The sequence below is a fragment of the Acipenser ruthenus genome, chromosome 35 (genome assembly GCF_902713425.1).
Source record: "Acipenser ruthenus chromosome 35, fAciRut3.2 maternal haplotype, whole genome shotgun sequence".
Taxonomy (NCBI): domain Eukaryota; kingdom Metazoa; phylum Chordata; class Actinopteri; order Acipenseriformes; family Acipenseridae; genus Acipenser; species Acipenser ruthenus.
The window spans coordinates 11,652,014-11,664,921 of record NC_081223.1 but is presented as its reverse complement, the minus strand read 5'-3'; the positions used below and the strand labels follow the sequence as shown (position 1 = coordinate 11,664,921).

At 40.6% G+C, this 12,908-nt stretch overlaps 1 protein-coding gene across 10 annotated transcripts in view; it reads right to left on the bottom strand.

Moving 5' to 3' along the window:
- Nucleotides 1-1,238, bottom strand: part of LOC117962392 (myocyte-specific enhancer factor 2D homolog) — a 41,434-nt gene extending 40,196 nt beyond the window's left edge. For 2 of the 10 annotated variants that reach the window (XM_059007525.1, XM_059007536.1), the window contains exon 1: nt 1,002-1,236. The gene's annotated coding sequence lies outside the window, so the exon portion shown is untranslated. Of the gene's footprint in view, nt 1-1,001 lie in introns of all 10 variants that reach the window. The other 8 variants (XM_059007528.1, XM_059007527.1, XM_059007530.1 and 5 more) reach the window with 6 other exon arrangements.
- Nucleotides 1,239-12,908: the final 11,670 nt, after the last annotated feature.

Sequence of the window (12,908 nt, the reverse complement as noted above, 5' to 3'; positions counted from 1 at the left end):
TCGCTTAAAAGAGGTTTAAATTGCTAAAAAGGTGCCTCCACTAGATATTTCATTTTCCTTGTCGGGGTATGAATACTTTCGAATTTGCGTGTTTGGAGTTTTGAAACAACAACTATAACAAAAATTGCTGAAAAAAATAATTGTAGACATCTATTTCTTGTATTTTTTCCCTCATCCACAAATGCAACACTTTTGCTACAAAATATGTGTTTTCTATAATTATTTGTTTGAGAAATTTCTACAAATTATAAAATTTCCATTGGGGTATGTAAACTTTGGACTACAACTGTATGTCTAAGTATACCATTGTACATAATATTATATCTCAGGGCTGGTAATCAGACTCCTATTGCACAGCAGTGTGATCCAGTCCAGGTTTCACTGCTACCAGCTTGATCAGCCCCAGTGTGTCTAGCTAACAAGCTGAGGTGTGTCTGATTATTAAACTCCTAGTGAAACCAGGACTGGATCACAGTGCTGTGCAGCGGGAGTCTGATTCCCATCCTTGTATGTATATATATATATATATATATACTGTTTGACAGCTTCTCCGCTCCCCCTCCATTTCGCTTTGACAGCCCCTGTCGCGATTCGTGTTTTGGCCCTGTGTGTGTGTGTGTCGACGACATGCGCAGATCTTAAAAACACAGCAACGCAAGAACCGCGTTTTTAATACAGAAGATCGACAAAAACAGCAGAAAAAAAACAACAACAGCAGCAAATGGACAACGGTTAAACATAAACAAATAAACAAATAAATAAATAAATAAATAAATACAAATATAAAACGTTCAGTACTTGCCGGAACTGTTATTAAAAAGCAGGAGTGAACAGAGCTATAAACAGCGTTGGTACTGTGGTTGGCCGTCATTATATATTTATATAAATATTATTTTATATATTTATAAATAAATATATATATAAATCAACACAGACCGAGATAAAAAACACTGGCAGACAGATATCAAATGAAACGATGCGACTTAAACATTTTCACTTACCGAGTAATAATATTTTCCTATCTTCCCCTCGGCGTTCAACGACGGCAATGACAATTTCCTTCCCCCAAAAAAATAAAAATGACTTAAAAGTATTAAAACAGCACCCCCTTTTTAATTTCTCCCCCCTCTCTTTACTTTACAGTCCGTTCAGACCTCTCTGTTTTAGTGCGAGTCGGTACAATGTAGAAACTATACAAGCGCGCAACCTACCCTCCTCATCCCGCCCTCACCCGCAGGATTCTCTGACTGACAACCACACTGGCCAACCCCTGAGGGAATCCGAGCCCCAGCTCGCGTGAACAGCCAATGAGAAGGCGGGGAAGGTGTTTTTTTTTTGTGTGTTGTTGTTGTTGTCAGTGGAGGAGGAGGAATTGGTTTGGTTGGCCCGTGCGGTGTTGTATCCCTCCGCCTTGTCAATTTTAGTTTGGCTTGGATTATTTTAAAAAGGATAATTTTTTTTTCCTTTAAAGAAAAACCTCTTCTTTTTTTGACGTGTAATTGTTTCTTTCGTTCTGCCACACCGTTCCATTCTAATTGTTTGTTTTTAAATTAAATAAATACTGCGTACCGGTAAACAAGCAAATACTGCCTTCTTCTTAAAAACTAATTCAGTCATGGGGGAGGGAGTGACCTGCGATTGAAATTACACTTCAATATTATTCGACAATGCAACTAATGGGCAATACAAGACTTTTGTGTAAAGCTAAGATGAACACTGAGACACTTTTTCAGGATCTTGAAAGCTGGTTCCAGGAGACCCCCGGGGGACCTAGTTTGAGGTTTGCTGTATCAAACCCCCCCAAGTCTCCCTGCCTGGTGTGCCTTCGTGTTCCCTTCAGCTTTTCATAAACACATATTTAAAAAAATAATTTAAAAAAAAATCAATAACATACGCCACAGACCAACACAGGCCTTAGAATTTAGATACGAAACCTGACATTATATAAATGAATACTGAACGGGTCAGGTGACGTGGTTTGGTTCCTCCACCCGTACTTGGAAAAGTACCAAAAATAAATAAAATAACAATTATGAAAGTGTATTGCGATTAAGGAGCGGCATGTATCGCGTTGAATCGCAGATACCTGTGTCTGTGTCGGTATGGTTTGGAGGTTGAAAAGAAATTTGACAGCGTGACGGTTTAAATAAACAGTATCGAATCACCGGCAAAGAAACCTGTAACCTTTTGCCTATAACCATAAAAGGTATCTTCCGCTCCTTGATGACTAGCTGGTTGGTTAATTATTATTATTATTATTATTATTATTATTATTATTATTATTATTATTATTATTAGAGATGATTTGAAATGCATTGCTTGTCTTCAATCAATCAATCAATCAATCCATCTTTATTTTATATAGCGCCTTTCATAGCGGGCCACCCTCACAAAGCGCTTTACAAGATGCAGTAACAAGAAAATCCATAATACTTTATATACAGAGAAATGCATCATACATGATATACAGTAAAAAAAATAAAATGCATAAAACAACACAGTGAAAAATGCATCGTACAAGTACAGTGGAAAGTGCCTAATAGATGTCATCATAATACAAAACAGTAGCCTAGTCTGAATCCATTTACGAGGAAATGGTGATAGTTACAAGAATCTGGTTCATGAGTTATATAATAGTTAATACAGTCCTATGCTTTCTCATTATTATTATTATTATTATTATTATTATTATTATTAATAATAATAATAATAATAATAAAACAATATCTATCTATCTCTCTCTCTCTCTGTCTCTCTCTCTCTCTCTCTCGCAATAATATATATATATATATATATATATATATATATATATATATATATATATATATATATATATATATATATATATATATATATAATACTAGAAATGATTAAATATAATGGTCAAATGTTGTAATTACAGCTCCCAGAATCCCTGACGTCTTAATAAGCACAATAAAAATAAATTTTTTCTCTTATATACAATATCCTATCTATAGATGTAAAATGTAAAAAAAAAAAGTATAAAGTAATAAAAATCAAAGAAAAAAAGAGGTTGCTTGTTACGCTATCTCTTATACTGAAGCAAAATATGCTTCCCCCGTTGGTTTTAAAAGCATTTGCCTTCGTTTACCACAGTTTACCAAGCTTTACTGCACTTCGCTTCGCTGTGGGAAACTCTCAAGGATGTTAAAAAAAGGACACATAGAAGTTGCAAATTCGGCTTTGCAAACCCATTTCCTAGCATTTTATTATTATTATTATTATTATTTATGTATTTATTTTATGGCGTCCGTTTCCTAATCCAGTCTTTTTAACTGGAAAGCGGTTTTAACACATGCTTTTGCACGGCTGAATGACACGCAGGTGTTTAGCAGGGAACATCTCGTGCAGTCCCACTATCTCCCGCGCACGATTTACTGTCTCGTGGCCAGGAGTTATCTCCTGGCCACGAGACAGTACTCTGGCCACGAGACAGTAAATCGTGCGCGGGAGATACCATCTCACTCTCTCTCGTGGCCACGAGATAAAGAGATAGTAAGTCGAGGGCACGAGATCGCGGTTTGATCTCGTGGCCCCGAGACAGTAAGACCGTGCGCACGAGATAAAATGATGTAACTAAGATACGGTAAACCCGCGAAGCCACGACTCTGCGGCTTGAAGCTTCAGGTTTCAGGAGACTGTAGGTTTCACCAGGCAGGGAGACTTGGGGGGGTTTGATACAGCAAACCTCAAACTAGGTCTCCCGGGGGTCTCCTGGAACCAGCTTACAAGCTCCTGAAAAAGTGGCTTCGTGTTCCCTCAGTTTTTAAAAAGGCGGTATAAAATGACTTCGCATTTCCTAGCAATACATAAGAGGAGATTTGACTCTTAGGTCCTGGGCAGAACAATCCAGCGAAAACAAAGCAGTGACATCTTTTAAAAACGGCGTGCTTTTTTAAATTGTAGGTGTTTTTTTTTTCCATTCTTTTTCCCCATACATTAAAAAGCGAGATTTTCCAAACCCCTTCAAAATAGGTAAACAAGCCCTCAAACAAACACGACACAGCGAAGCCGGGCTGTGTCTGTGTAATTATTGAACGCCGTAGACGTGACCAGCAACGGATGGTTATTATTACTAGAGAGTGTATACGCCATTCACCCAGACTATTTCACTTATATAAAACTAGACAGCCCGCTTTATAAATGCCCCGCAAACTGTAAAAAAACTACGACTGAAATTAAACGTCTCTGGGCTTATGCTGTCCATTACGGATCGGTAGACCCCCCCCAACTATTAATTAAGAGACGACAGAGTCATGTCGTGTGACCTAATGACACGGGGATTATAATAAAGTAAATGGGGCTGGACATTCATAGGCAGAGATAACACAATATCGAGACGCTTCATAAACTGGAGTTTTGTGAAATACAAACATACATAAAAAGCCGTAGAGGAAATAGTTTGAGGAACTAGTTTGCGCTCAGCGAGCGGAGGGATACCGTGTTTACTGTGAGAAAGGAAGTGAAGCCGTTCCGAGTTAGGAGAAAAATTAAACGAAACGGAGAACATTTACGTCTCCTTTCAAGAATAGCAAGTTATATATATCTTTTTTTTTTTTTTTTTTTTTTTACAGAACTACTATCTTATATCTACTGAGTTATAAATGTGTCTTTGGTAACGTATCAAACAGCAGTTTTGCAAAATAAAATCTTCCAGCTTCGAAATGGCTCGCTCCAAATTCTCCCAACTGCTCCTCAGACGTCACACTTGCGTCACTGTCTCCAGAACTACCAGCCAGCGTGTGGGAGAATTTAAAGAGGCAGCTGACCATTTGTAGAAACGTGAACCTTTTGCAGGTACGCCGAATATTTTTCAGCTGGAACTCGAAACCCCACTTTACTGACGTCGTGCCTACGTCGTGTTTACCATTCCGCGTAAAAAGGCGTGGGCGTTGCATGGCTGAATACCTGCAGCTGTCACGCAATTGAGATTGCATTTTGTCGGTGAAACATTTGTTTACACTAACCCTGTATGTGCATACGGGCGCTTTCAAGAAACAACAGACTCAATACCACGGTGTCTGAAGGTTTCAATAGAAAGGAAAAGTAGAACATTGCATCAATAACTGTGTCCTGCATGACATCACAAACATATAATTAGATTTCAATAGAAAATAGGGGGTGTGTTAAACGAAACGTAGGGAAGTTGGCTTTTTTTTTTAGCAACAATTTCAAAGTCTGGAAAGCGACAACTTTGTCCGCCTCTGCTTCGTATAATGGGGTTTGCAGCCACCTGGTGGTCAAACGCTGTCATCGCGCTTTTATTTGCAAACCCCTTTAACCAGCCAGGCTCAGTAATATAACTAACGACAGCACTCGACATAGTTTGCACGAGGCCATCTTGCGGATGCTTTCAAAACTTTCTCGTGTGGGGTGTTTGTGAGACGGGCAGTCTTAAAGGCGAAGGGAAAATTAGTATTATTATTTTATTCACATAGAAGGTACTGGGGAATAAAGAAAGCGCTGGGCTGCAGTGTGGAAGGCAGCGGGTTCGAGGAGCTCAGTGGTTAGATAAAGAAAGCGCTGGGCTGCAGTGTGGAAGGCAGTGGGGTTTGTGGAGCTCAGTGGTTAGATAAAGAAAGCGCTGGGCTGCAGTGTGGAAGGCAGGGGGTTCGAGGAGCTCAGTGGTTAGATAAAGAAAGCGCTGGGCTGCAGTGTGGAAGGCAGGGGGTTCGAGGAGCTCAGTGGTTAGATAAAGAAAGCGCTGGGCTGCAGTGTGGAAGGCGGCAGGTTCGAGGAGCTCAGTGGTTAGATAAAGAAAGCGCTGGGCTGCAGTGTGGAAGGCGGCGGGTTCGAGGAGCTCAGTGGTTAGATAAAGAAAGCGCTGGGCTGCAGTGTGGAAGGCGGCGGGTTCGAGGAGCTCAGTGGTTAGATAAAGAAAGCGCTGGGCTGCAGTGTGGAAGGCAACGGGTTCGAGGAGCTCAGTGGTTAGATAAAGAAAGCGCTGGGCTGCAGTGTGGAAGGCAGCGGGTTCGAGGAGCTCAGTGGTTAGATAAAGAAAGCGCTGGGCTGCAGTGTGGAAGGCAGCGGGTTCGAGGAGCTCAGTGGTTAGATAAAGAAAGCGCTGGGCTGCAGTGTGGAAGGCAGCGGGTTCAAGGAGCTCAGTGGTTAGATAAAGAAAGCGCTGGGCTGCAGTGTGGAAGGCAGCGGGTTTGAGGAGCTCAGTGGTTAGATAAAGAAAGCGCTGGGCTGCAGTGTGGAAGGCAGCGGGTTCAAGGAGCTCAGTGGTTAGATAAAGAAAGCGCTGGGCTGCAGTGTGGAAGGCGGCGGGTTCGAGGAGCTCAGTGTTTAGATAAAGAAAGATAAATAGAAAGGAGAGAGAAAAGAAAGTACAAAAGAAAGAATGAGAGAAAGAAAGATTAAAAAAATTAAGGAAAAAGAAAGAAAGAAAGAAGGAAAGAAAGAACACAAGAGAGAGAAAGTGTGAAAGGAAAGCCTCCTCTCGATGCTCTCTCTTGGCTGGCTGTCATCTCCGGTGTACCAGTTTTAATCAAGATCTTTTCTCTCTTGTTTTAATGAGAGGTGAGGGCGGGCGGGCGGGCGGGCGGGGGGGGGGGGCAGACTTGTTGTTTCAGTTGCCGTGGCAACAAACAGTTGCTAGGCGACATACAGGATGCTGTGAAAGCAGAGAGCAGAGGGTCACATTCGTGCAAAAAGGATTAAAACCCACGCATCTGAAACAAGCACAGCGACAGGGTTTAGAGCCAGCACAGCACAGCACAGTGAGAGGGTTTAGAGCCAGCACAGCACAGCACAGCACAGCGACAGGGTTTAGAGCCAGCACAGCACAGCACAGCACAGTGACAGGGTTTAGAGCCAGCACAGCACAGCACAGCACAGTGACAGGGTTTAGAGCCAGCACAGCACAGCGACAGGGTTTAGAGCCAGCACAGCACAGCACAGCGAGAGGGTTTGGAGCCAGCACAGCACAGCACAGCGAGAGGGTTTGGAGCCAGCACAGCACAGCACAGCACAGCACAGCGACAGGGTTTAGAGCCAGCACAGCACAGCACAGCACAGTGACAGGGTTTAGAGCCAGCACAGCACAGCACAGCGAGAGGGTTTGGAGCCAGCACAGCACAGCACAGCACAGCACAGCACAGCACAGTGAGAGGGTTTGGAGCCAGCACAGCACAGCACAGCACAGTGACAGGGTTTAGAGCCAGCACAGCACAGCACAGCACAGCGAGAGGGTTTGGAGCCAGCACAGCACAGCACAGCACAGTGACAGGGTTTAGAGCCAGCACAGCACAGCACAGTGACAGGGTTTAGAGCCAGCACAGCACAGCACAGCACAGTGAGAGGGTTTAGAGCCAGCACAGCACAGCACAGTGACAGGGTTTAGAGCCAGCACAGCACAGCACAGCACAGTGAGAGGGTTTAGAGCCAACACAGCACAGCACAGTGAGAGGGTTTAGAGCCAGCACAGCACAGTATAGTACAGTATAGCACAGTACAGTACAGCACAGTATAGCACAGTATAGTACAGTATAGTACAGCATAGTACAGAACCAACCAAATAAGTCATGTGTAAGTACTGCACTGGGGGGTCTCGGAAGCAACAAAATCCACCCGAGAGCTCCATCAGAGCTCAGAGAATACACCTCTAGTGATCTGAGAGCCGGCACACTTAATACACAGAATTAGTATAGAGAACTCTGTACTGGGGATGTGGCAGCCAGAATACCGACGCGGGGGGGCGACACCCTACTAAACCTGAGCTCGTGGCTCCAGATTGCACATTGCTCCAATGCTGCTGTGTTTTTCAGTCATTCTCAAGGGACCCCTTTTTCAATCACATGAATATTTGTTGTTATTTTGTCGAAAGGTCTGTGTTGAGTTCAGGAGCTGGTGGTCTGTCATGGATACCTGTAATGTAAGCTGGATCAGCCCAAGTGTCTGTAGAAGTGCCATCTAGTGTACAGCTAGGGTGTTGCCAGCAAAACAAAAAGGAAACTCAAAGAGGCAGATTACTTTCTTGGTTTTAGCTACAAACCGCTGAGAGTAACAGAAAGGGTTGTTCTCCTTAATATCTGACGATTTCCAGATAATGATTTAATGTTTCAGTTATATTTCATAAATTGATTTGGAAACAAGATCTAGTGTCGTCTATCCTTTTATTTTTTTTTATTTTCTTGCTGTTCTTTGATTTACCACAAGATGGCAGTATAAGGTAAGAAATTATAGAATGCTGCCGCCTGAGGACTCGGCGATGTGAAACACTGCTGCGCAAGTGCAGTAGAAGGGGCTGCGACCGTAGTTGCCTTCTTCGTGGTGAACAGCAGAGGGCGGTGTTTAATTAAATGGTGAATGTTCTATATATTTAATCGTCTTTACATTCATTTGTAGCATTCGTCTTTTTTTCAAATTAATTGTTCACAAAAAGTACACAACAGAAAATGGTTACATACCGATAACAGATAATAATAATAATAATAATAATAATAATAATAATAATAATAATAATAATAATAATAGGACTATAGGGCTTAAAAGGTAAATAGAATCTTAACTGTAAAATAATTTGATTATAGAACGCATGAAACAGGTTCTTGGAAATGTAAAATAAATGTCCCCATAATTCGATTAATGCAACAAGTACCAAATTAATGATTTTTCTTTTTTTTAAAAAAAAACGAGAAAGAAAAAGGAAATCCGAACGCGAGCTGCATCTATTTATGCAATTTGATTACATTTTGCATTTAGACTTCCGCTTTCACTGTTTAGTTATCATAACAATATTGCTAAACAGAACATTAAAATAACGGGTAGGTGATGTCAGTTTAAAAAATGCCCCGAAAAATGACAAAACTATCCTGTCCTTAAAGGGTTAAGAGGTGGCGTAGTGGTTAGGGCTCTGGACTCCTCACCGGAGGGTCGTGGGTTCAATCCCCAGTGGGGGACACTGCTGTTGTACCCTTGAGCAAGGTACTTTACCTAGATTGCTCCAGTAAAAACCCAACTGTATAAATGGGGGAATTGTATGTAAAAATAATGTGATATCTTGTAACAATTGTAAGTCGCCCTGGATAAGGGCGTCAGCTAATAAATAAATAATAATAATAAAGGTAAGTCGGCTGTACATTTCAAATCGCCTCTATGAATTGGATTAATAATAATAATAATAATAATAATAATAATAATAAATGAAACGCCAAGTTCAATTATGTGCATGCGCGGGATACGGGAAACATGTATTATGAAATATATGAATTAATTGTATTGAGCTAATTTAATAATATAGTATGATGGACATAATAGTTTTTTCCGTGAAGATTTCATCACGTGTCCAGCTCGCGTTCTATTCCCCCTGTCGCCAGAAGTTCTTAAAAAAAATAATAAAGCTAATTTTAAATTGATTTCCATATGGAGGATTTCCTTTTTTGCCAAATATCCAAGTATTATTATTATTTATTTCTTAGCTGACGCCCTTATCCAGGGCGACTTATAATTGTTACAAGATACCACATTATTTTTACATACAATTACCCATTTATACAGTTGGGTTTTTACTGGAGCAATCTAGGTAAAGTACCTTGCTCAAGGGTACAGCAGCAGCGTCCCCCACCTGGGATTGAACCCACGACCCTCCGGTCAAGAGTCCAGAGCCCTGACCGCTACTCCACACTGTTGCCCGTACAAGTAGCGTATTGTTGCACTTTTTTTTAATATTTCAAAATTGTATCTATTGTAAAAAATAATAATAATAATAATCGTTGCATGAGAAATCGATTATATAACAGAAAGGCATTTCCACTGTATGTACGATGCATTTTTCACTGTGTTGTTTTATGTATTGTTTTTTACTGTACATCATGTATGATGCATTTCTCTGTATTTAAAGTATTATGCATTTTCAATGTTGTTACTGCATCTTGTGAAGCGCTTTGTGAGGGTGCTCCGCTATGAAAGGCGCTATATAAAATAAAGATTGATTGATTGATGATCGATTGATTTCAAAAGATATCATTTGTGCGCAGTGCGGTTATAAACTCTTCAAACGCACACGTGATCCACAGCGCCAGCTATTAAATACATAACAGGGCTGAATTTAGAAATTAAAAACGCTATAAATACAATGACAAGTGTGTCGACTATAAAAGCCTTTTTTTAATGTCTTCAATGTTGAAGAAAAAAAGGCTTTTTTGTCGAAACGTTTGTCTTTGAATCGATTGCCTGTCTTGCATGTTTAAATTCAACACCATTGAGTTGCATATATAAACAGATAGATAGATAGAGAGAGATAAATAGATAGAGAGACAGACAGACAGACAGACAGATAGATAGATAGATAGATAGATAGATAGATAGATAGATAGATAGATAGATAGATAGATAAATATCACACACACATACACATTGTAGCTTTGAATATAAACATGATATTGTGTATTGCTCTTTCTTTCCGTTATTTATCGGCTAAAGAACTAATCAATATATTTTGTGATTGCGTATTATTTACTTCAGCAAACTCGCTATAGGTAGCCACAGCACGTGCATATAAAGACTTTACTGTCAGCGATAAGTCGGCTCTTCAAAAGCAATACATTATATACTGTTCAAAACACTAGCCAGTAACCTGTCATAAAAATAAATCCTTAAAAAGGAGATCGAATTCTAATATAGGGGTTCTGACAGTACGCGAGAGAACTGTCTTAACGCGAGACACCAGATCGGGATCAACTCAAAACCAGACAGCCATTTGCTATGTGCGTTCCTCGAAAAAAATATATTTCTCGACAAAACCTTAGCGTTTCAATGGATATTGTTCTGCAGAGGGAGTAAACTCGATTGAGTTACTATACTGCGTGCAACTAAATTCGACGATTCGCCTATTTTTTTTAAACGTGTCAATATAGAAAAATAATCAGAAAACGACACAAACTTCTTAAATCTTTTGAAGTTTTTTTTTGATTCAGAGTTTCGCGGTTATGTGGTTCGCTGCCCAGTACAAACCCGTGTATTGAGTTTAACGTGGCTCTTCCTTCTTGGTTAGACTGTATATTTCAACCACAGCATTTTGTAAGTTTACGCAGTAAAAGACGCCCGCATGACGTCATACAGCCATCTAAAATGCGTTCGTTTCAGGTAGTTTGTATGGGAATGAATGACGTCACATTAACTTTAGCTCTAAGTATTCTTACTGAGCTGTATAATCAAATAAACGAGAAGGGCATACTGTGTGTATACATGTATGTGTATTTAGATAGCCTATTGCATTTAACATCATGTAACCAAATAAACTACAAAATGATACCGCAAAAAAAAAGAAAGTCTTAATAGCAGTACAGTATTTCATGTTAGATTTCCAAATGTCACTTGTTTTAATTGATGTCAGTTTTTCGTTGTTAAGTATATGGAAAACTATACAAAGCGGCGGTGTGTAATTCAATATGTTAACAAGGGAACATTATTCAGCAGCTTTCATTGGACTCTATGAAGCAAAATTAATTCATGCTATAGGGGGATGCAAAACTTATGGCGATAGATAGATAGATAGATAGATAGATAGATAGATAGATAGATAGATAGATAGAAAATCGATTCAGTGCTGTAAGAATCACTGCCCATCGCTTTCTTTCCCATCACTCCAGCGCTCTGAACCCGGCTGAGTGTTTACCTCGCTAATTGGTCCGGCGCACTGTTTGGGAAACGGACATAGTTTAAGTGGGGGCGCCCCTTTTGTGAGCGGGGGGAGAGAGGCAAAATACCCCCCCCCCCCCTTCTAATATCAGCGTGTGAACCGCCAGTCTTGAAACTTCGCGCTCTCTCATTGGCACGGTTGCATGTGTTTGCAATTGAGAACGCTCCCTGTTTTTTTTAATTTATGCGCATATTAATTGTTAGCTATTGTAATTTGGCACCGTGGGACCCGACATGCAAATGAACCGTGTGCGTGGATGTGTGAGAGCGGGGATTAATTCGATGTGACTCAGTTTTTAGTTTTTTTTTTGTTTTGTTTTATTTTGTATTCTAAAACCGATCAAATATACAGCCCTGTCTGTGCCGTGCACGGCCTCTCCGTTACGCGGTGATGACGTCATGTTAGGAGGCTGTGTGGTCCAGTGGTTACAGAAACGGGCTTGTAACCAGGAGGTCCCCGGTTCAAATCCCACCTCAGCCACTGACTCATCGTGTGACCCTGAGCAAGTCACTTAACCTCCTTGTGCTCCGTCTTTCGGGTGAGACGTAGTTGTAAGCGACTCTGCAGCTGATGCATAGCTCACACACCCTAGTCTCTGTAAGTCGCCTTGGATAAAGGCGTCTGCTAAATAAACTAACAATAAACAAACCGTGCTTCGGGTGAGACCTAAAAAAAACGAGGTCCTATTGGAGGAAGTGACTCTGCAGCAGCAGCAGCAGCAGTTGTTGATGATGCATAGTCCCCCCCTAGTCTCTGTAAGTCGCTTTGGATAAAAGCGTCTGCTAAATGACTCATTAATAAATAATAATAATAACTAATAGCACAGCACTGCAGTGGCGCCTCCTGTCTGTCAAGGTTTCTGCGCATGTCAGGTCCCATTCTTCTGTTCAGTGTCACATACCCACACGCGCAATCCTTCGATGGATTTGATTGATGGCTTTGAGTTCGAGCTGCGGTCCGGCTTTCTATTCTCTCAAAGCCCTTGGAATAGGAAGGCGAGTTGCTGGTTTTATTTCATATATATATATATATATATATATATATATATATATATATATATATATATATATATATATATATATATATATATTATATATAATTGGTCGACAATTGATTAATTGGCCGTTTGATTGACACGTATGTTTTTTTATTACTATCAATAATTCTTCAAAATAATGTTTCATGTTTAACGTTCCAATCGCAGTGTCTGACCACGAATTAACGATTAATACCCTAATAACAT